The sequence below is a fragment of the Peromyscus maniculatus genome, chromosome 18 (assembly GCF_049852395.1).
Source record: "Peromyscus maniculatus bairdii isolate BWxNUB_F1_BW_parent chromosome 18, HU_Pman_BW_mat_3.1, whole genome shotgun sequence".
NCBI classification, from domain to species: Eukaryota; Metazoa; Chordata; class Mammalia; order Rodentia; family Cricetidae; genus Peromyscus; species Peromyscus maniculatus.
This window is the reverse complement of record NC_134869.1, coordinates 25662992-25685563: the sequence shown is the minus strand read 5'-3', so window position 1 is coordinate 25685563 and position 22572 is coordinate 25662992.

Here is a 22572-nt window from a genome sequence, read left to right as displayed (position 1 = left end):
ATACTTATTCAGGATTTCAATGGGCAACTGCTTTGAGTTCTGAAAAAGCTGATTCTGTAATCACTCATTTGCTAGAAGTCATGGCCATCATGGGTATACCTGCACAAATCAAAACTGACAATGCTCCATCATATGTCTCTGTTAAAATGAAACAGTTTTTTGCTTATTACAATATAAAGCATATTACAGGTATACCACATAATCCTACAGGTCAAGCAGTTATAGAAAGGTCAAACAGAACTCTAAAGGATATGCTAAATAAACAGAAAGGAGTAACAAAAACCCCCAGAAATAGACTGCATAATGCTCTATTAACTTTGAATTTTCTGAATGCCAATGAGAAAGGAACAACAGCTGCAGAGAGACATTGGGTAATAGAAAAAACTACAGAATTAAATCAGCCTATATACTTTAAGGATGTGCTGACCTCAGAATGGAAACCAGGGTATGTATTACGTTGGGGACGAGGTTTTGCTTTTGTTTCTACAGGAGAAGATAAGCTGTGGATACCGTCAAAATTGATAAAGGTTCGATTTGAACAAGAAAAACCTCTTAATTAGAGGAGGTGATAGTTCATCAATCAGCATGAACATCCAATTTAAACTAACTTGTACCTGTAACACATGTCTTTTCATTTAATCAGATAATAACTTGCCAAAAAGGAACATCCCCAAAATTAGTCTTGGGGGAAGGTTTTTGTTTTTGTCTTTTAGGAGAATGAAGGTTAAGGAATCTGAAGGACACAAGACAAATGAGACAACTGAAGAAAAGGGACAAATCATCTATCCCAGGAAACAGAGTATATGGGAGTATATGGCATATGGGTATATATTATCTAAAAAATTTTATGTCTTCTTAAATGTTTGTTTCTGCTTTTCTCTAAAGATTTAACACTATTGGTTTTCTAATAGTCCCAGTTCAATTAAAATTTAAAGCTGACTTTGGAGTTGGAGAATGGCTCTCTCCTTCTTTAAACTCAAGCATGTTGTTAAAATGAAAATACAAACTCCCTGTATCATGCCAGAATAAAAGAGCCATTTTCTGCTATGGGACAGGACAAAAGCCAAATTAATTAAGGGACTATTCTATTACTAATCTCAACTCTTTGATTCTATTCTGATTCTTTAAACTTTTCTTAAAGTATAAATTTTATATCAAAATTTACAAGATTAATATATATATACATTTTAAACTTTGTTAAGATAGGAATGGTCATATAGAGTACTAACTAATTCTAGAAAAAAGGCTTCAGTTAGCTGCATATATATGTCTTTGTGTTCGAGTCTCTTATCAGTTTTCTGCAGGAAATCACGGCCAGGCCTAACATCAACTGAAGTCTCCGGAAAGAAGATGGGGCCCCACAACAACAACAACAACAATTCCACGTGGACAATAATAATATCACTAAACTGACAAACATCATCTACAGATCAGCTTTGAACTACAAGGTGCTCAGAGCAATTTTGAGATGACTAGCTGAGATGATCCAGTCTCAAAGACTACTTGAATAAGGACTTGAGATAAACCCTGAACTTTGGCTTTATACATAGACTGGATAATAAGGAAGGATATAGTTATCTTTCCTAGAATTTGACAATTAACCTAAAAAAATTTTCTTTCAGGATAAAGATAACTTCGCCCATACCCAGCAGGAAGCAATTTTAAGAATATGACACCCACATTGCCAAAGAAGTGGTGTGGGGCGGGTGGTTTTTTGGTTCTTTTAATGGGTTTTGGGTCTGGGATAATTTTCATTATTTAAGGGGGTAGGTTACAAGTTGTCAAGGGTTAGGAAAAAGGCTAAGCAAAGGAGATTAGATTTAAGGTTTTTGTTAAAAAAAAAAAAAAGAAAGAAAGAAAAGAAAAAGACAATTACTAGTTTTAAATACTTTACATTATTACCAACTATTAGGATATAAAGAAATGAAAGTTAGTAGTTAGACATTACAATAGAAATTGTAGTCATATTAGATATGTTTTAAAAATTGAGCAGATATATTTTAGACAGGTCATCTTCAAACCCTTCAGAGATCTACAGAATATGGCATTTAAAATGTTTTAATAACTTAGAAATTTTTCTTTTTTGAGACATGTCGGCTCCTGGCAGTACCAATCTACTTCAGAGAAAATATGGGCATTGAAGAAACTGCATATGGAGTTAATTTTCATTGTGGCAAAAGTTAGCCACTGGACAACAAAGTATCCTCAAATCAACAGAAAAAATGGACAGACAGAACACGAAACAAAGGACTACCAATTCCTGCCAAAACAAGTGTGGTTATGGCTTTATCAGACGGCATCTTCTGAGGCCAAGACAATATGGCACCATCCCTGAAGTGGCCTTCACAATCTGGAAAAGGTACAGTGTCCTTTTCTTCGAAGGCAGCTGAACAGGCAGTGGGCCGATGGCTTCTGTTGTGCAATGGAACAGCAACTGAAAGCTCACGCCTCTCAATAGTAGACTGGCATTTAATAGAGGGATGTGGAGAAGGGCATGCTTAGATGAAGCCATATATACACAGCCAAGAAGAATGGACAGCTGAATTCAAAAACCATCAACAATTTCCAGAATTTAAAATCCTGAATCATGACATGACACTAGTGGAATTCAGGTGTTTCTGGTATATGGACTGCTCTCACCCAATGTGAGGTTGAACTGTTGACCTTGTGTACAACCTACTTCACAAATGAGTCTGTCAGATACGATAAGCCTATAGGCTGAAGATGATGCCCCAACACTGTGGAGAAACCTCAGGTGACTGTCCAGGCAGCTGGCTGTTTCTGTCAACTCACAAAATTTTTGGAAGTTGCTTTTGTGCACTTCCTGTTTTTATTTTTGTTAGCTAATATTATTTCCTTCTTGGGTCTCTGAGGGAGTTGAAGATTAGTTAGTTATAGTTGAAGATTAATTAGGATAGAAAGTGAATTAGATACATTTTGGATTTACTAAAATAGGATAGATAAGGGAATTATTTTCTCTGATTTGTCAAATACAAATGGACTAGACATCGTTTAGGTATTTGTTACTTGTATATATTGTATATAGTTATTGTACTTTTGTATATAGTTTTTCTTTTGTTAGTTATAACCTTTTGCCTTTTTTCTTTTTATTAGAAAAGGGGAAATGTGGTGATATTTTATTTGTACTGAAATGTTATTTTAATTTTATGTTAATAAATAAAGTTGCCCTGGGGTCAGAGCTATTAGAGCCATAGTAAGAGCGTGGTGGTTAGAAGAGCTAGGTAGATTTCTGTGTGTTCAGGGATACAGCCAATATTGGAGACATACGCCTTTAAGACCTGGAGGGCGGTACTTACAGGCAGTGATGAGGCAGTCATGTGGTTGGGTTTACAACCAATGAGAAGGCAGAACAGAAAGATTATTTAAACTGGGACACAGGAAGTACCTCCCTCTCTCGGGGAAGCTAGGAGCACTGGAGGAGGTAAGATTTTATCTCTGAGCTCTGACCTCTCGGCTTTTCTCTTTTACCTTGGCTCTGTGATTCTTATTTTAATAATACGATTGGTTACATCTACAGCTAACCTCACCTGGTCAACTTCTCAGTCGATCCTGTTTACTCAAACTGGATGCCTCTGTGTCCTCATCTGAATGGATCTCAGTTGAACTGCTGCTAAAAGCTTAACTAGGCCAAAAGCTTAACCAGACTAGTTCCTGGTCCTCATGCCTTATATACCTTTCTGCTTCCTATCATCACTTCCTGGGATTAAAGGTATGTGTCACCATGCCTGGCTATTTCCAGTGTGGCTTTGAACTCACAGAGATCCAGATGGATCTCTGGCTTCGGAATGCTAGGATTAAAGGTGTGTGTGCCTCCATTTTCTGACCTCTATGTCTAGTGGCTGTTCTGTTCTCTGATCCCAGATACATTTATAGGGTGCACAATATATTGGGGAACACATTATCACCACAGAGATCTGCCTGTCTCTGACTCCCGAGTGCTGGAATTAGAGGTGTGTGCCACCACCACCTGGCATGTTTGTTTGTTTTTTTAGGTTTGTAGCATTTCCTTGGGTTCAAACTCTGGCCCTTATGTTTGCCTGGCAAGCACTGTCCCTTCTAAACTGTCCCCCCAGACCTGCTTGGACATACTTAAAACTGAAAACAGCTCCGGACCAACTCCGTACTCTTCCCACGGTCTCCAGGTCTCCACTCTTCCCTTGGTTCAGACTAAAGCCCTTTCGATTAGCCTTGATGTCTTTCTTCCTCGATAATTCCATGAGAAGGTCTGTGGGCAACGCTGCGAAGTCCACCAGAACTCAGCCGTTTCTCACCCGTACCCACCACTTTCTTGATCTACAACGCCGAGTCTCAGGGTTATGGTGTTAAGTTTTACGTGGTCTCCCTGACGCCACAGCTCCCCTCCCACCCACAGTCCTTTATCCTCAGCACTCGCTACCGTCCCTCAGACGTGGAAAGTGGGTTACAGAATCCCTCCTCTCCAACCTTCCAAATGCCTTCCCTCCTCTTTTGGAGAAGGGCTAACTTCTGGAGCTGGCCCACACACCCAAGTCTCACCTGATTCCGATTCCATGTCACATCCTCCGTCCCTCGGTCACCGTGGCTTCTGACTGGTTTCTCAAGCAAACACAATACCCAAGAAGGCCTTAAAATTCCCACGAGTTTGTCTAAACTCGAAGCAGATCTTGAACAAACCCCTGGCCTCTGACCTCCATTTACTTCAGAAAACTTGTGATCAGGGCTGCCAAAGGAGACCACGTTGATGTCCATGATCTGGGCTGCTGCCACACAGGTCATGTTGATGTCCTTGGGCCGGGCTGCTGCCAGAAGTCATGTTGAGGTAAGTGGTCTGTGCTACCACCAGGGATCATGTTAAGGTCCATGGTCCCTGATGCCATGGGAGGCCATGTGGGAGGCCATGATCATCCATGCTGCTGCTGGCTCTTATGGGCAAGGAAACTTTTTTTTTTTTTTTTTTTTTTTTTGCAGTGGTACTGAGGACTGCAGACTCATGACTGAGAATGAGAAACATTGGAGGCTTCTATGACAACCTTCTCCCGCCAACCAAAAAAAAAGAAAGGAAGGAAGGAAGGAAAGAAGAAAGAAAGAAAGAAAGAAAGAAAGAAAGAAAGAGAGAGAGAGAGAGAGAGAGAGAGAGAGAGAGAGAGAGAGAGAGAAAGAAAGAAAGAAAGAAAGAAAGAAAGAAAGAAAGAAAGAAAGAAAGAAAGAAAGAAAGAAAGAAAAGAAAAGAAAGAAAGAAAAGAAAAGAAAAGAAGAGAAGAGAAATGGTCCAGACAGGAAGCCATTGAAGAGAGTCCATAAAAATTTCGATAAAGATGTTGAGGTATATAGCTCTTCACAGTTGACAGCTTGTGGGGGATGGGACAGAGAAGAACTCAGTTTTCTTTCTTTCTTTCTTTTTTTAAGGTTTATTTATTTATTATGTATACAGAAGAGGGCGCCAGATCTCATTACAGATGGCTATGAGCCACCATGTGGGTGCTGGGATGAACTCAGGACCTCTGGAAGAGCTCTTAACCGCTGAGCCACCTCTCCAGCCCGACCTCAGTTTTCTTTAAGGGGCTGGACACTGGGAGTCTGACCGTGCTCCAGTGAGTCTATGGGCCACACAAATTGGACTTGGCAATTTTGTTTATTTTGCTTCGCTCTGCTTTTTTGGTGAGGAGAGCACAAGGGAAGACCTGCGAGAAAAGAGGAAACAAGTGCAAGCGAGGTACATTGTAGGAGTCCCCCAAAAATTAATACAATATTATGTTGAGGGGAAAAGAAGAAACTTGTCTGAAGGGAAATGGGAGGAATGGATCTGGCAAAGAGGGGAGGTTCGGGGGAACTGGGAGGAGTGGAAGAGGGAACCACAGTGGGGATGCAATGTATGAGAGAAGAATAAATGCTTTCCTGGCCCCTTCTAGGTGTAAAAGCTTCTGCCTGATTTGCAATTCAAAAAAGACTTTCTCGATGACCCAGGGACAATCTCTTAGATGTAATCTCTAAGGGAACTATAGCGCATGTCTCTGGGCTTCTAGAAGGGGCAGAGCCTGCCAGTCTCTTCCCCAGTTGTAAGCTGCCTGAGGTGGGGTGGACACGGCAATTCTCTTTTTCTTTCAGCAAGGCCAACAGCAGGTGCAGGGGTCCAGCAATCCTTCACCCCAGCTCCTCAGACCTCCAGCCCTTTGTGGGGTCAAATTCAGCCTCGGCATCATAGTACTTATACAGCATCTCCCTCTCCTATGACTTTGTCCACAGCCATTTTTCTTTGACAATGCAAGTGCCCTTGTTCCTTCAGTCTGTGTATTCGAAGTTTTCTCTTTCTCATTGGGCTAACCCCTGGCTGTACCAAGATATACTAAGAGGTGAACCAGCCAAAGCGCAAGCTTGCTTCCTTTGAAAGACTTTGTTCTAAGTGTTACTGTGCCAGTGAGTTTCTGTGGTTGATGTACTGTGCACCCCAATAAACTTATCTGAGAGTCAGAGAACAGAACAGCCACTATATTAAACATAGGTTTAGGCAGTGGTAGCACATGCCTTTAATCCTAGTATTCTGGAGGAAGCTATTCATACAGATACAAGATGTACATGGAATACCAAATTAGATAGTACTAGGAAAGAAGCTAAATACACAGAACAAGAAAAGGGTATTGAGAACTTTAAGAGATACAACACAAGTCATATATAACAGAAAACTCATCAGAATAACATCTGGTTTTTCAATGGGAACTTTAAAAACCAGAGAACTTGGGGCAATGGGCTGCAAATTCTAAAAGATAATAGATGACAACAGACTACATTACCTAGCAAAATAATTTGCCATAGTTGGAGGAGAAAGTAAAACTTTGCATGTTATAAAGAGGCTGAAAGAACCAAACCAGTTCCACAGAGAACAGTGGAAACAGTACTTCAGATGTTCTCTAATGGACAGGTAATGAGACAAAAATAAATAGGAAACTTCAGAATTAAATGACTCCACACATCAAATGGACTTAATGACATCTACTCACATTCCACCTACACACCATTCTACTTTTCCACCCATGTTGCAATGACAGAGCACAGATTGGGAACCACAAGAAATCCCAACAAATGTAGAAAAACTGAAATAACTTCTAGTATTCTACCTGACCATAATGAAATGAAGCATAAAATGAATAACAAAGGAATCACTAGCAATTACACAGACTCATAGATCTAAATAACATACTACTGAATGATCAATGAGCCAAAGAAGAAAATAAGAAGGAAACAAAAACATTCCTGGAAATAACACAACACACGAAATCTCTGGACAATTGAAAAGCCACCTTTAAAGGGAACTTACAGCTCTACATGCTAGTGTTAAAAAAAAAAAACAATCACAAAAGGCAAAATAAACAACTTTATGATGTACGTCAGAAGTTTGGAAAAACAAGAACAAACCAAGCCAACTCAAATAGATGTGAAAACCCAATAAAAACCAGGGCAGAAATTAAATAACAACAAGAATATTACAAAGACTCAATGACTATAAGAGCTGATTCTTTGAAAACATAAAAAAAAAAAAAAAAACTGACAGACCATTCACTGTATTAACACCTCGCTTTGAGCTGTTGATCAGGGGAATAAAGGACTTCCAAAACAATGTCATTTTCTTTGGTTGCCTCCTCACCCCAGAACGTTAAGATCAGGCTCTACTGCTGAAAGTACCATATGCTTTGGTCACAGGACGAATAGTAACCTAACCAGTATTCACCTGGAAGCCTTCTTCCTAAGAGCTAGCTTGCATTGCATCAGAAGGTATTATGTAAGTTTTCAAGGAAGTAATCAATAGTTTTACCCAGCAGTAAGCCTATGAACCACAACAATGGCTAGCCTTGCAAGAGACCCCCAATGGTGCATTAGTATTTGGGGGTAACCATTAATTGGACTTTAAGTCCACTCAATAGGAGGAAACCTATGCCAGGTCCTATAAACCTGGCAAAAAAACTTGTGATTGGTGAGGTCATGGACCTCAAAGGAAAATCTAAAACTACCATTTTTGTAAAACATTATCAACTCCAACTCAGTTGTAAACAGGTACCCTTACATCTGTAGATAAGTGAAGTTTTGACTCCTCATCAAGAAAACTTATTTTTGCAGCAGATGGAGACCACTATAAAGAATCACAGCAAGTTAAAATTCAAGGACCGATTGACTGTGAGGTGCCCAGGCCCAATTTGGACATCTATAAAAATCACTCATATGCTTAATGCTCAGGGAGCATCAAGGTAGAGGAAATGGAAAGATTGTAAGAGCCAGAAATCCAGGATGACTGTTGCAGAATAGAGATAGCATCCTTTAGACATGACAGGGATTCTGCATTCATGAACTCCCAATGATTTGATAGTCTGTACAAGATCATATGAGTCAACATGCCAATGAGGATGGGGAAAAAAATGTCACCAAGGCTCCACCCCTAAAGACACTTAGTCAATAGTTGCTGAGGGAGGAAGAATCAGTTTTCTCCAGGGACCAGTCCCTGATAGTTTTCCCTATCCTAAATGATCAGCCATAAATACATAATGGTCAACACTAATTGTACTCAGTGAGATAAAATTATGATAGTTATAGAAGAAGAAGTCATGAAATTTAGAGAGATTAGTGAGAGGATACTAGGATAATTGGAGTTGAGAGAAGGATGGGTAGAAATGATAGAAATACAGTGCACTCATATATGAATATTTCTCAAAAAGCTAAAATTTAAAAAAGAAAGCAAAAAACAAACAAACAAGAACAAAAACAACCACCACCACAACAAAAACTGTCTGTTTTCTTGGAGCTTGCATGGGGGTGGGATGGATGGATTGAGGGAGCAGGCAGTTAAGAATGTATAGTAAGTTCAGAAAGTGGTAAGTTTCATGGGGAAAGATGGAACGGTAAGGGCAAAGAGCGAAGAGGTGTGGCCGTTTGCTGTTTTATGTTAGATGGGGAAACTTGTAGCACGAATCTTAAAAGGTCTTATTAATAAAAACAAACCCAGGAGCCAGATACTGGGGTGAATGCTGAAAGATCAGAGAAACAGAACAAGCCACAGCCAACCTCACCTCGCCAGTTCCTCAGCTGATGCTGTTTCCTCAAACCGGAAGCCTCTGAGTCCTCATCCGAATGAATCTCAGCTGAGCTGATGCCTTCTCCCAACTCCCCCACCATGATGGACTATTTATTATCCCTTTGGAACCTTAAGACAATATAAACTCTTTTATAAGTTGCCTCTGTGATGGTGTTTATCACTGCAACAGAAATGGTACTAACACAGAAGTTGGTACCTGAATTGGCCTTGGATGCTTTTACAGGGCCTTGTAATGTATAGATTTTTGCCTTTTCATTATAGTATTTCAAATTCTTCCATATTCCTTTCATTTTAGTTTTCATATTCTTTGAATCATCTAATTACTTTATCTCCAGGACCTAATATTCAAGCCTACTTGACTCATTCTACTGTTAAATCCTTTTCCAAAGTTTTCTAACTAATTTATTAAAATTTTCAAGTCCTTCTTCATTTCAGCTTGAGTTTTCTTCAATATTTCTCCCTTTACTGAATTTGTTGTTTGAATCCTAAATTGTCTTTGTTGTTTCATTCAGCTGTGTGTTTGTGTTTTCTTGGTATTCAAAGTTTATTTATTATGTTTATTCTCATCCTCTTTAAGTGCATCCAAGCTTTTGTTCATGTCCTCTTTAAGCTATTTAAATTAATGGATCCTGTTTACAATTGTTCTTTTATATTATGTGTCTTGAGCTTCATTTGATAATTCTCATTGACATTTCAATAGCACTTTGGGAGGAACATATTGTTTGTATTTTTGCAATGAGACTTTGGATATGTGCATTTATTCCATTGGTCATGTGTGTCTGATATGAAATTCTAGCCTGCCTCTGTTGAATTTTGATTCTGTTTTTCATGTTGCCCAAAGTTGGTTAATTTCAGATCAGATGCAAATAGTGTATATGTCAGCCTTTCAAATGTTTGGTATTGTCTTTATTAAAGGTTGGAGTGATTCCAATTCTGTAGTAACTGAGAAGACACACTCATATGGTGATATTTTATTTGTAGTGAAATGTGATTTTATTTGTATGTTAATAAATAAAGTTGCCTGGGGGTCAGAGCTAATAGCAAGCCATAGCAGAAGTCTGGCAGTGGTAGCACATGCCCTTAATCCCCAATCACATGACAGGCAGATCTCTGTGTGTTCAAGGATACCACCAGCATGGAGACACACGCCTTTAATCTCAATACCAACCATAGAAGACCTGGAGGTCTGTATAGATGGGCAGTGACGAGGAGGTCATGTGGTTGGGTTTACAGCCAATGAGAAGGCAGAACAGAACGTCTATATAAAGACAGATACACAGGAAGTATCACTCTTGCTGAGGAGGACAACAATGGCAGTGAAAGGTAAGGTTTTTAGCTCTTAGCCATTGCTCTGACCTCTTGGGCTTTTAACTCTGCAATTGGCTCTGTGTTTCTTATTTAATAAGACTGTTCATCTACACACTCATGTAGCTCTCAGCTGGGTCTAGGGTTAGGGCCATGGTAGACTCACTAAAAAAGCATTTAAATGAGTGAGACTCCCAGCTAGGTCTGGGCATGAGTGTGGTAAGGATCTGGAGGAGAATCAACTGATTCTAGCTAGCTGGGTATACGCTGGGTATAGGAGTGGGGCAATGGCTTGTGAGAGACTCATTAGCAGTGCATTCTAGAAACTAGGTAATTGGATTTTAAAAGGGGTTTTGTCTGGGACATAGAAATAAAGTAAAATGAAAAAAGAATAATCAGCCACATGTGGGTAACCCACACCTCTAATCGCAGCACTTGGGAACCAGAGACAAGAAGATCCCTGGCAAGTTCAAGGGCAGTCTAGTCTACACTGAAAATTTTAGGCTACCTGGGGCTACTTATAACGTGAGCCTGTCTTTCCAAAGAAGTAAATAAGCAATAAAAGCAATACTTAGTATTCAGTTGATTCCCATAAATGAACAAATACTTAAGCTGCTCACCATCCATTGCTTCCCATGCATTTTGGATTCCACCACACTGCTGAAGAATTTCCTAAATGATATTTTAGAGGACAGACTAATAAGTAAAATGTAGTTTCTATCAAAAAATGTGCTGTTCAAATAGTAAAGAAAACAATTTCTAATTAGAAATCAGGAAGTGGGATGATTTGGGGTAACAATAGAAATGAATAATTAATGAAGATTTAGTTAAGCTTATTTTATCAAGAGAACTTGAACTGCTGGACAGCAGACTAATTTGGGAGAAGGTACAATTTGAGGAGCATATATTTCCTATGCCCTGTTTCAAAGATTCCAGCCTTGACCAGATTGTATTATGTTTCTCTGGATCCTCTTCTGAACTAGGCCTGATCTTCAGCCTTACATTTCTACTTTATCTTGCTGTGGTCAGAGTTGAGCCCAGTTTCTGTCCTCTACTACAAAGCCCTGTCACAATGGTCCCTGTTCCTACTGAAGGTGTCTTGCCCGAATGACACTTGCTTTACTGTTTTAACAGTGTCAAAATTATTTTTAACATCTCCCTCAGACATCATTCATCCAAACATCTCTGTAAACTAACATTGTGCATATTTCACTGTCACTGTGACCAAAATACCTGACAGAAACAACACGAGAGAGATAGTATTTATTTTGTTCATTATTTTGGAGATTTCTTTCCATCAGAGGATGCCAAGGCATGGGGTAGCAGAACTGTTCATCTCATTGTAATCAGGAAGCAGAGTGGAGACAGGAAGGGAGAGGATAAAAAAAAGGCCTTCAAAGACACACTCTCCTGTGACCAATTTCAATCACATGCCTCCTTACACAGTTTTCACCACCTACTAATAGTCTACTCAAGTTTGAATCCATCTGCAAAGAGTATTTGCAATCTGACTGTCCCTGATAATGTCCTCACAGTTACACCAAGAGGGACTCTTTCTAATCTCCATGGTCTTTCTCAACCCAATCATTGAAAACCATACACTATACTATGGAACAATACAATATGGTGAACAATCTAGTATCTTGCTTATAAAATGTTGAAGTTTTATTCTCCCTTAACTTAGGTCTCCTCAAAATTACTTATAATAATAGGAGTGAAATTTGGAATCTGTGGAATGATTACTATGTGGCAGGTATAATCTCAACAGTTTTGCATGGGTAGTCATGTTTATTCCTCTCAACTCTATGAGGTCATATTATTAACAGGGCCATTCTTTGCCAAAGTTCATATCAGTGTTTAGTGGTAGCGTTACAATAGCTGTTAACATCACATCAAATGATTGCATAAATTATTACATACAATTGTACACTATCAAAAACCAGTAATCAGTAACATACACAAGGTATAGTTATATAATTTTATATGACAAAAGCCCAAAATTTGGACTTATCTAAAAAGGAAAACATTATCAATGTCTGTCTACCCATAGCTGTCGAGTACATTATGGAGAAGTTAAAAACATGCTGGTTTATGACTCTTTCCTTTACAACTGATAGTTAACACAGTCATGTCTTGAGGGCAACTCTATAGCACTTTGCAGAGAACCTACTGTCAGTGGAAGAACATCTTGTACTTTGAAAAACTATCTTAATTTCTAATCTTGTATATACATGTTGCAAAGCATCTAAGTAAAAATGTGAACTCTCTAGAACTGACACCATTCTGAAATGACAAAATTATAGTCAGAAGACAGATTCTAGATTAAGACCTGGGAATCTCAAATAACAAAGGCTAAAGAGTCAAGGTAAGCACTGATTAGTTGCTGACATGAGCAGGTTAGTGAACAGTTTGGAACTGTGGTTAGCTCCTAAAATGGAGAGGTAAATTGGGACATATTTAAAGATTTTATAAAAGTAAAATTTAGGAATAATATATATCACTTAAAATGTTTCTTCTATTACATAAGCACTATAAATGAGTTTACTGTTACTGATAACATTGGCAGTCTTTGAAGAACCATACTCAATATACTACATTTAAATCAAATATAACTGTTACTGTAGATAGAAATTGTTATTGATAGAATTATCAAATGTATTATAGTTTAATATTCAGGTTTAGAAACATAAAGGCTTGTTAATTATAGATTAGATATAGATTTTCTTCTCAAGAACCACTAATTTTCTGATGAGCTGTAATATATTAATTGTAGTTGAGTGTCCTTTCTATTTATTACTTTATTGTCTTAGGGCTTAAAGATATGGTATCTGTACACATGCTAGACAAATATCCACAACCCCGAACTATATGTCCAGTCTTTGATTTTCCATTTGATTCAACAAGAATCAATAAGAACTAAAAATCAAAAAGCCTTTCCCTCTAGAGAGCTGTTAGTATAATATAAAAATTGATGATAAATAAATCAATAACATCAATAAAATGCTGGACAGAGGAGACCTCTAGCATGTTGAGTAAAAACTGATTCATAATAGTCACTCCAAGTGAATTCATTTTATTTCTTAAAATTGTATAATTAAAACCCAGGAAAAAAAAGCAGAATATGTTGTAACAGGCTCTCGCCAGCACAAAAGAACCAGTGATGTGCATTTCTTCCTGACTTTGGAATCAGTGATTTCACTTCAGTTGCTTTAAATCAGTCACGCTGGGAGCTCCTCCACCACAGGAATCAAAAATCTACACTCAAGGGCTGTTTTGGCTGCAAATAAGTTAAGCATTTACCAGGAAACTAGTGCAGCCTGGTAAATAAATAATCTGAATCTTAAGCTCTTCTGGAAGGAAATAAACACTATAATATTAGCATATTATATATCTGCATGGTGCATTAATATAGCACATTAATATATTTTACAAAGCTAAGTTTACAATTACATAGTGTAGTGGTTAGTTTGAAGATTTCAAAATGCATCCTATTTAAATAGAATTAGCTTCTCCCAGTAATGAGTGAACATAACCCAGGCCACCTAGCAATAAATATTTTTTACTTAATTCGAAATGGACATCTTGAATAAGACCATTTTGTTCCTATTAAGAATTACTCAGCATGGTGCTAAGCTATTTTATATCCTTTAAATATATTAGCCAAGTATGTAACAGAGGGAGAAAAAGAATTTTCTGGGTGTCAAAAGGAAGCATATTTAAAATTATTTCCCCTGTGGAAAATCACATGAAAACCGTTTACTTGGCTATATGCAGAGTTACAGTGCCCAGGGATAGAATTCTCTAGGGCTTCATGCCTATGGAGTATAAATTATTAAATCAGAATTTTTAAAAAGAAAAATGAAAATGCATGTGGAATTTTGCAGCATGTGTTTTATTGTTTAGCTTCTAGAAGTATACTCCATTGAATTATTTTTCTCTTGTTATGCTTTAGAAATATTTTTGCTAAAGTACTAGAAATAGATTGTTTCTGAATAAAAATGCAAGAAAGCAAAATGCATATTTGCAGTTAGCAGAGGATCTCATAGACAACAAGAAAGTACGTGTGAGAAGTAACCATCTGTTGCCTAAAACCTTGAGGCTACTTCTAACCCATGCTCCAGCATAAATCCCCAGTTCTTAAATTTAATTGCTCTTTAATATCATGCAAATTAAATAACAGAATACATCTGAAAAGGCATCATCATACTAACCTAGTATTAATCAGTAAGTAGTGACAATTGACCAGATATTTTTCATTAAAGGGTACCATTTATCAAAAACCACCAGGCACAACTCTTTTAAAAAAAAAAAAAAAAGAAAGAAAGAAGAGTTTATTCTGGAGCCAAAAATGAGTGACCACGACCCTGGGAAGACAGGTTTGTGTTACCCCAAATTCCACATTTCCATGTGGAAGCAGTTCCATGAAGGCTTTTGTTTGTTTGTTTGTTTGTTTGTTTTTATAGTAATAGAACAAAGAAAGTAATAAATCAAGGCACTTTTCAAATACATTGGAGGAAACATTAATTAGTAACAGCAAGGCAGAGAAATCTCAGAGGCTTTGGACGCTCTCTGATGAATCTTATTGTTTCAGTGGGCGAAATCGGGTTGTATTAATATATTCCAAGAAGTTTGTTAGTCACCAGATGTCGTTTGCATTTTCCTTGGGCCACCCACCAGCTCCCAAATAAAGACATAGAGACTTTCTTAATTATGAATGCTTAGCCTTAGCTTAGGCTTGTTCCACTCACACTTTTAACTTAATTTAACCTGTTTAAAATGTTTCTCTATTTTGCCTTGGGGCTTTTTAACTTTCTTTCATTTTATATGTCCTACTTTTCTGCTTCCCCCGTGTCTCCCTGTTGTCTCCTTTTCTTTGCCCCCCATTTCTTCACTGAGCCCAAATTCCTCCTCCTACTTACTCTCCCTGCCTGGAAGTCCTGCCTATACCTCCTGCCTAGCTTTTGGCCATTTAGTTTTTTATTAGACCAATCAAGTGCCTTAGGCAGGCAGGGTAAACAAATGCAACACATCTTTACATAGTTAAACAAATATTCCATAAACAAATGCAACACGGCTTTGCATAGTTAAATATTCTACAACTTAAACAAATACAACACATCTTTACATAGTTAAGCTAATATGCCACAACATAAGCAAATGCAACACATCTTTACATACAACAGCCAGATGTTAGGTCTGTCACTGAGGAGAGCAGGCAATGGCTATACACAGGGCTGAAGATTGTCTAAGACAAATTGTAACTGGACTGTGGAGGTACAACATCCCCAGCTTTTCCTATCACAGAAGTTCTAACCAAGCCAATCAGGCGTCACAGACACAGCTTCTTTTCAAGAACTGGCCTTCAATTCGTCCTCCCTCTGTTCAATGGGGTGGGGGATCAAAGTCACCACAAGGGAGCCCACAGAAACAACTAACCTGGGCTCATAAGAACTCACAGACTGACCAGCAGCTAGGGAGCCTGCTTGGCCCTCTGCATATGTTATAACAGATGTGTAACATGATATTCTTGTGGGACTCCTAATGGTGGAAAAAAGTGTGTCTCTAAGGCTTTGTCTGGCTTCCAGGAACCTATTCCTCATACTGGGTTACCTCGCCTAGCCTTAATATAAGAGGAGGAGCTTAATCCTACCTCAAATTGTTATGTCATGCTTTGTGGATAACCGTGGGAAGCCTCCCCTTTCTAAACAGAAACAGAGGAGGAGTGGATTGGGGCAGGGGGCAAGGGAGAGAGAGGGAGGAAAGAAGGGAGGGAGGGAGGAAATAGGAGAGGAGGAGGAAGGGGAAACTGTGGTTGGGATATAAAACAAATGAATAAATTTAGGCATAAATAATAAATAAGAACTGGCATTCACAGTTCCTGATATCTATTGGTGAAATTATGAAGGCAACTCCACGTAGTTAAAAGGGAGGTTTATTTTGTGGGGTAACTCACAAATGAAGGGATAGGTATCAGAGTCTGGGAAAAGTGTAGCGCAGTCTGGTCGGCGGTGTTCTCTGGAGAACTCTGCTCGGTCTACCTCCAGCATCCAGGGTCCAGGAACCAAGAGAGCTGGCACATCCGGATCTCGGGTCTTCAGGGTCCTCTCTTGGCCCCGCCTTGTAGGCTTGACAGTTACTGAAGCCTCAATGGGAGTTGGAACTTCCAGATCAAAGCTGGAATGGCTACCCACTACAGATGTCAGCCACATATCACTTTTTGTTCAGAGGGGATGGGATAGGTATATTATTTATGAAATATTATAATGTCCCACATAGCTTATGGAATGACTCATCCCTAACAGGCTTGAGGGCCAGCCGGCCCAAACAAGTGAAAAAATACTTTCTGAGAGCTAACCTGGGTCTGCCTAATGGTCTTAGCAACAGCAGCTGAAACATGATCTGGAGATGACCTGGACCAATGAGAGGCAACCATGTCACACCAGCAGATGTGTATTCATCAGACCTCCCCCCAGGGTGGGGTGGAGGGTATATAAGGCTTGCCTCTTGCTGAATAAACTGAACTTGTTGCTTGTGGTTTGACTCTGCATGTACTTGGCCCCCTCCCCCAAAGGGAACAACAGCACAGGACCCTGCCACAATAGCTGAGAAGGATGATTCATAGGATCTGGTGTAGATGAAGTTGGGTAGTGGGCAGCACAACCATTTCAGAAGAAACAGCTGGCAAAGCCATTAAGAGAGAAACTCCTGGGCCGGGCAGTGGTGGCTCACGCCTTTAATCCCAGCACTCAGGAGGCAGAGCCAGGTGGATCTCTGTGAGTTCAAGGCCAACATGGGCTACAGAGTGAGTTCCAGGAAAGGCACAAAGCTACACAAAGAAACCCTGTCTCGAAAAACCAAAGAGAGAGAGAGAGAGAGAGAGAGAGAGAGAGAGAGAGAGAGAGAGAGAGAGAGAGAGAGAGAGAGAGAGAGAGAGAAACTCCTGGATCATATCAAAATGATTAGCCATCATGATCTGGATTTGACCTTCTAAAAATTGTATCCTCTGTATCTAACAAATAATTTACATGTGAAAATAACAAAACTATTACACTTAAAATTAAAATATTCAAGGACATTGGCATAATGGAGAAACAGACCTGGTAAAGGAGGTTTACATTTTCAGCAGCCAAAATTAACATTAAAAAGCTAGATTTACTGTATGTTTCCCCTATAATTACAGTTATTTGTATTCCGTGAACTATTTTACTTATATGTGAAGTATTTAAACAAATTTATTATTTTTAAATTTTAGGTTTTTTTGGTTCAGTTTGATCTCATGTAGAGTAGCTCTAGCTATAACTCCAGGAAGTGAGTGGGGAAAGATCCATCAGATATTTTTCATTAAGGGTTACTGTTACGCCCGATTCACCCCCAGAGAGACCACCAAAGACCAAGGATGTCCAGAATGCAACAGCAAAGTTTATTCTATAGATACAAGCCTAGGCAGGGAACTTTGTCCTATACCCAGTACATCGAGGCAAGGAGGAGGAGTTCCTCTTTTTTTGTGAGGCTACCTTTTTAAAGTCAGAAACCACAAGCCCTTCAGGGTGGTTGGGGACTTGGCATTGTTTCAGCTCAGATTGGATTATTTTTATTTTTGGAGGTCTCTGGTCTCTTTTTCATCCTTATTTGTCTTGCTTTATTTTGTCTGAAGTTATACAGTCCACCTTATGAGTCAGGTCGCCCTGTCCCTGAGTCAGGACATTGCATGATTTATCAATCACCACTAGACAGTCAGTCATTTTGACTCTGTGCTTTGGAATTTTCCCAGAAGGGGGGTTGGACCACCATCAGTTCCGGGAACGTGAAAATGGCCTAAGTTTTACTGTCAAAGAGTCCCCTTAAAAACAAATATGGGGAGGGGTGGTAAGGGTCTCACATTACCATTGACCAAAAACCACCAGGCACAAATCATGATAGTTCACCTATAACTTCTAGGGTCCAGCACATGCCTATCAGAAAATTATTATTGATAGTAAGAAAATTAATGTTTAGAAAGATGAAGTATTACCTCCAAGGTCAAACAGCTAGCTAATAGAGAACCCAGCAGCCTCAAGTAAGCCTCTCTGGCTGCAAGCCAAATGAGTTTACTAACTTATTGGCAGTTACCCAACCAGCCCACTAAGCTCCCAGAGCTCGCTATAAGGTTATGCTTTCCCTGGGGAGAAGAATGTAAGCATCATTTCTGAAAAGGGCTCAGTTGTCTGCACACACACACACACACACACACACACACACACACACACACACACGAGCAAAAGCAGCGCAACGCAGATGGGATTGGAACACAGAGTTCTCCCTGCCTTCCTGGGATGGTCTGTTTTAATCGCCTCACAAATGGCACCAATTCTCCTTTTGCCTTTGCGCCAGGAGCAAACTAAATGCTGTTTCTTTTATTTTTTGTTTTTCCCCCTGGGCATTAGAGACACCAACTTGTGACAAAATAATTACAAATCCAAAGAAACTGTGGACCTAGAACTTGCATTCCCAGGTCAAAGCAAAGCCAGTGGCAAAACAATATTTTCAAAAGAAAGGTTGAGTGTAGTGAGCCTTTCTTAAAGATAGCACCAATACACTCAAAGCCTGGAGCTGAGAACAAATTAGTTGGGGTCCTTGAGTGAACACAAGAGATTTTAGGCAAAAAAAAAAATGTTAATGGTTGTAGTGTGAGATAAATTATGTATGTCCAGGAACACAGAATCAAAAAAAAAAAAAAAAAAAAAAAAACGAGCGCCTGGCAGTGGTTGGCACACGCCTTTAATCCCAGCACTTGGGAGGCAGAGCCAGGTGGATCTCTGTGAGTTTGAGGCCAGCCTGGTCTACAAAGTGAGTTCCAGGAAAGGCACCAAAACTGCAGAAAAACCCTGTCTCGAAACATTGAAAAATTAAAAAAAATAAAAAATAAAAAAGGGAGCAATATCTTCAAATATATCAGAGGTCAATGCCTAATATTTGCAAATGTGTTTTCACTTACTAGGGATGTTCTATGTGGGTTTAAGAGTGGATCATGTTGTGAGTTCAAGGCCAGCCTGGTCCACAAAGCTAGTTCCAGGACAGCAAGGGTGGCTAAGAACAAAGAAATCTTGTTTAAAAAACCAACTTTTGCCCTCCCCCCCCAAAAAAGGAGCATGGATGGTCATTGTACAAAATGCAATGTTTCTGGCATGTTTTTCTTTTTATTTCATGCTTTTTTTTCTAAATGTGGTAATAATATACTAAATTTTACTCAAACTTAAAAAAAATTAAAACATGTTTTATTGAATTTCCTTTACTCAAATATTGGCAAGCACAACTGTAAACTTAAGTTCATCAGAATTTTGTCCAGGGATCCATTTATAAACTTGTTCTGACTCACGTACACATCCAACAAAGAGCATTTATAAATTTCAACTTGTTGCTTAAGTACTTGATTCATCTGAAAATCCATTTTTGTTGTTGTTGTTGTTGTTGTTGTTGTTGTTGTTTAAGTTTAGGAATCCATTGTCTTCATTCCCCACAAACAGGTAACAAATTTCCTCATATTTAATTAGCAATCACTCCCTTCTGCATTATCTGATATGCTTCCCCTGCTGTGTGTGTGTGTGTGTGTGTGTGTGTGTGTATCACCTTACACAGGCATGAAAGTTCATGCAAGATGTTTTATATATTGTTCTTTGATGTCATCTTGAATACTATAGCAGCACCTATAATATCCAGTAACAAATTAAAATGTAACTTTAGTTTGAAGATCCCTCTTGCTCTTCAGATCAAACCCATAGCTTAAACTTCTTTGCTATTAATTATCTTAAGCTGTTCTGGATGTTGGGATTCCTGGCCACTCCTCCATTTACATGACCGCATATGTGCAGTTCAGTAGCCAAGTAAAGGGCCTTACGTCCTATGTAAACCATGCGCTGCATGATCATGCAATCTGCCCATGTGTGGTATAGCTCCATCAGCCCATATACACATACGCACATGTGCAGGGGAATCCATAAGAAGCAGGACACCTACCCCCTCTCCTAATAAAACTCTTGATAGTGAGGTTTGTCGTGCCTTGTGACCTTTCACACACATTAACAGCGCTGTTTATTAAAACCAACACTGGATACTCTGGGATTTCATATTTACTTTAGAATAAGTTTGAGGTTTCCTGAGAAAAACCAGAGGATTTTGACGGGTATGGTATTTAACAAGTCAGTTGACAGACAATTATCATCTTCGATAGACATATAATTTACAACTGCACATATTAAAGGACTGTATTGTGATATTTCAATAAATGCAGCATTCACTGGTCAAATCATGGACGACTTTCCAGAGTCAATTCTCTCCCTCAAACAGTTGGTCCCCTGAGTAAGAATTGAAGTCAACAGGCATGGAGGCAAGAACGTTTACCTGATGAATTAACTAGCAAGCTCTCAGTTATTTCTTAACATTAGAAGTTTCCAACAGCTTATACCTTCATAACCTACATGATTGTGAACTCTAGCTGCCTTTCTATGCTGCAGATCACTAGGACTTATTCCTTCTATCTGGATTTTCCTACACAAAATCTACAAGCAACTGAGGAAAGCTGGGAGCAGGAGGGGTTGGGCTTCTCCAGGAAAGGGTCCATCAATTGGTTGTCTAGTACCAAGTGGTCAGCACTGAAAACATACATACAAGTAACATTTTATGGACTGAACAGTTTCTATTTAGGAATATATGTGTACATACAAATACGTATGTGTGCCACAATAATTAATAAATAAAGAACCCATGAATTTGAAGAATAGTGAAGGGGTATATGGGAGGGTTTAGAGGGAAGAAAGGAGAAAAATAGCATTACAATAAATTACAATCTCAAAAATAAACAACACAAAATAACCAACAAAACCAAAAAAATGGCAATTGACTTTTTATATCACTCTAATATGCAAAAATTTGCTAACCTCTGTGGATAAATCTGATATTTTTTAAGTATTGTGGCATTTCTAGATAGAAAATAATATCCTTAAGAACAATAAAAATTCCCCTTAATTTCAACTGTTAATGGAATTTTTTTTCTCATCTTGCTCTGCCCATTATGAATTTTAGCAAAATAGGAAACTGAGGCAGTGATAGAAAACTCTGTTTTTATCTACAACTTGGAGAACTCCCTATCATTGACAATGAATATGTTGTAGAATTTTAGAGACCCATCATCAATTTAAGAGACTCCTCTTTTCTGGGTTTGTCGAGAGTTGCATTCCACTAATTTGGTTAAGATATTTTAACATCCATTACCAAACACAGTAACAATTTTATTGTTTCATCTTTGACTTGGGAGTTATTTAGAAAATTATAGTTTAATATCCATATAAGAGCATATTTAGTCATTATTCATTGATTGTAACTAAATGGGCCTGTTAGTTAAATTTGAGTATATAATATCCCCTCATCAGCTTCCAACTAGGCAGCTTTCCGTTGAGCTCTTTTCTTACATACCTCTCAAATCGGCTTCATCCACATACATATCTACATACTTTTCATTTCTCTATGCTCTACTCATAAAAACAGAATTAATACACCCACTGTTATTGACAGTAAGTGCATGGAATGCATTAGAACAGAACTGAAATGCATCACTCCACAAATGGGAACTGTATCATGGAAAATGTTTGAAGTAAAATACTTTGAATAATGATGCCATCACCTCTAACTATTAAGAGATAACTCAATTACCTCTAACTATTAAGAGGCAAATCAATCAGAGAATTGTACAAATATAAGCTATCCCTGTACACAAGTGCAAATGCTAGAGGGTTTCATTTTTTTTTAAAAAAACCTTACATTGATCTTTAAGATTGAAAACTAAACACTCACATTTTTGTTTTAGCAACACTGGAAATGGGTAATTTTGAGTAAATTTTCAAAAATTAAATTTAAAATGTATTATTCAAAATCCACTATCCTAAAATGAAATAATAATAATTTTTAAAAAGCTTCCAGGTGAGGCCTTACTTTGTTGTGTTTGTTTTTGAGACAGGGTCTCACTGTGTGGCCCTGAGTGACGTGGAACACACTTTGTAAACCAGGTTGACCTTGAACTCAAAGATCTGCCTGCCCCTGCCTCCTGAGTGTGTGATGGAAGGCTTGAGACATCACCTACCTGGCATCTCATTTAGGTCTGGACTTCTGGAGTTAATGAAGGCTTGGAACTTCAGCAATCCTTCTGGGAACTACAT